The sequence below is a fragment of the Vicia villosa genome, linkage group LG2, assembly GCF_029867415.1.
Source record: "Vicia villosa cultivar HV-30 ecotype Madison, WI linkage group LG2, Vvil1.0, whole genome shotgun sequence".
NCBI classification, from domain to species: domain Eukaryota; kingdom Viridiplantae; phylum Streptophyta; class Magnoliopsida; order Fabales; family Fabaceae; genus Vicia; species Vicia villosa.
Genome location: NC_081181.1, coordinates 213080211 through 213083231, shown reverse-complemented (window position 1 = coordinate 213083231; position 3021 = coordinate 213080211). Strand labels below are relative to the sequence as shown.

At 24.4% G+C, this 3021-nt stretch overlaps 1 long non-coding RNA gene across 1 annotated transcript; it reads right to left on the bottom strand.

Moving 5' to 3' along the window:
* Positions 1 to 328: 328 nt before the first annotated feature.
* Positions 329 to 3021, bottom strand: LOC131648182 (uncharacterized). Its single transcript, XR_009298060.1, has 4 exons — positions 2639 to 3021; positions 1777 to 1921; positions 1220 to 1293; positions 329 to 714 (listed from the first exon to the last, which is right to left on the bottom strand). It is a non-coding gene; the product is annotated as an uncharacterized LOC131648182 (long non-coding RNA).

The following is a 3021-nucleotide window of genomic DNA, read 5'->3' as shown; positions in this document are numbered from 1 at the left end:
AAAAATGACATTAATTGAATAATAAATGAATACCATTTTTAATTAATATTTTACCGTAATTAACGTAATTAATTGATATTAATAATAAATTGAAAATTGAAAATTAATACCACAGTAATTAATGAGTTATTATCATAAATGGTTCATTTAAAACGTAATTTCATCTTCAAAATTGATTAAAATTATTAAATGTGACAATCAAACCACTTTTCAATTGATTAAAATTATTTAATGTGACAATCAAACCACTTTTATTTTATTGTAATCATACTTTTAGAGTTCTGCATAGCTACTATGAAAAGTTGGTCTATTTACTTTCATAGTTTCATTGTAATGTCCCATCTCATCTATTTTTATTCTTGGAACAGTGTGAGATATGGGTTTTAGAACAGTTTTTTTGTCCAATATCTCACAAAATCTAGCTTTTAGAAAAAGTAAGATATCACATCAAACTCTAAATACTACAAGATAGGTCTGATAATTATATTATATTTTACAAACAAAAATAGAAGATTAATATTCCATATATGAGTGATACATATTTTTCAAAATATAAAATAAAAATAAAAATTCAAAAATGTTGCATTGAAAAGACTGCATAGATATAGATATTTAGAAAAATAATGAGTAGCATTGGAAAATAGGTTGCTGCAGTAATGGCGGCATTAGAAAGACTCAGTTGAAGAGTAAATACAGTCCCTCTCCTTCTTAATTCTTGTGCAAAATATGAAAAAATTGAATAAATAAAAATAAATATAAGACCAAAAGAAGGGGAAAATCAGAACAATAAATGTAAATCTCTTATACAAATATATATATATATATATATATATATATATATATATATATATATATATATATATATATATATATATATATATATATATATATATATATATATATAGGAGAGATCAAATTACACCCGAAGAGTTACACCACGAGTTACACTCGTTCAATAACTACATCTCGAATTAATATTTTTTAAATTCAACCGTTGGATTGAAACATAATATCATATAGATCATACCTATAAAGTTTGAGCTTAATCTATAATGATTTACTATATATATATATATATATATATATATATATATATATATATATATATATATATATATATATATATATAGAAAGAGAGAGAGAGAGAGAGGGGGGGGGGGGGGGAGAGAGAGAGAGACTAATTTATGAGTATGGATCTTTCATATGCCTCTTTTTTTACCTTGAATGTTTTGCCTGTAAACTTTCATATGCATCTTTTCACTTCCATGCCCTTTGATTTGGATCAGTAAACCACTGCAAAGAATAAAAAAACATATAAAGAAGAAATTTCATTATAATTAAAAGTCAATTATACATCACCATTAAATATAATAAATAATAGCATTAAAATTAATTATACATAATAATTAAATATTATCATAAAAATTAATCATTCTTGAAAACATTCAATAACAATTAAATATTGAATAAAAGACAGAGGGAGAAAATATTTGATCCAATAAAATATTATACAATATTGATCCGATAAAATTAATATTTTAAATTATTACAAAAAAATTCTTTAAATTTCAATTAGGAAATGAAATAATAGACTTAGGAATGATTGTATATTTTAATAGACTAATGAAAGTTTAAATGCACATAAAAATAAATATGAAATAAATAGGTATAAGAAAAATCTTCTAATAGAAATATACAATTGAAATCGTATACAAACAAAATAGAGTGTTGTAAATTAAACAAAAAGATTACACATACTAAAAGAGAGGAATTTACCAATTTTCATGAATCCTTATTCTTTAAACTTCATAATTCAACAGTTTGTTTCAACATTAAAACTATTTAAAAAGAACAATATCTTGTGTGCCTGTGAAATGCCTTCATTCCCGCTAAAACTCATTCTCACAATTACTCTCGATTCCTGTAAGTTAAACAAAAAAGTTACACATACTAAACCCTTATGAAAAACATTAAAAAACTAAAACGAAATTGAGAAAAGAAATTTCTAAAAGAGGGGAATTTTATATGTGACTTTAAAATATAAAAAATATTCAATATAAATAAATCTCTAACTTCATACCATAAAGACATGAAAACTTAAAGAAATTTTATCTGCACATATAAAATTTGGTCCATAAAATTTTTACATCTTTGAAAATGAAAATAAAATATTAAATCACCATATCTGGAAGATAACATACTATTGATCTATTATTAGATCTAGATCAAATCTCATCCACAATCTTTTATAGATCTGAAGAAAAATTGAAAGAGGAACAAATGCAAGAGCTTAAAATTTTGAAACATCAAGAATAGAAATTAAATTGTAACAAATACAAAACAAAAGAAAAAAATGATTCCAATTTTAAAGAAATACCATTTTGTACAATATGTTTTACGCACATACAAAAGGGGAGAGAAAAAAATTGAAAATCGAACAAAAACCATATTTACTACTGAGTAACAACAACAACACCAACAACAAACTCAAATTTGAGACAAAATCTACAAATCAAACAAAAACCAGTAAAAGGAGTACGATCTCTTCATCACCACTTAGTAAGAACAAAAAATCCAGATCTGAGAGAAAAAAGAAAAAAATGACGAACCCTTTAATATTGTTGAAGAAGAAACTCACCTTATGCTCAAATAATTGTTTCGAAACCTATCTGAAACAAAAACCATAATAACGATGTTAGTGATGCTGAATAAATAAGAAAAATAAAACACCGTCAACGATAACCATTACGAAGAAGAATATAAAACACAAAGAAAAAAAGAAGAAGGAAGAAGAAGAATAAGAGGAAGTGAGATTGTTAATTTGTAACTGTAGTGAAATTGGAAACAATTAGAATAAGAATATGGTAATAGATGGAAGAGAGAGAAAGAGAGGAAAAATAAAAAAATGAAATGTTTCAAAACAAAATGGTGGAATGTTAGGCTAGACATGGCTTGTTGTGGAAAAAGTAGAGTGACTTTTCTTATATGATAGATGTTAAAGAGCAAGATATGAGTTGTGAC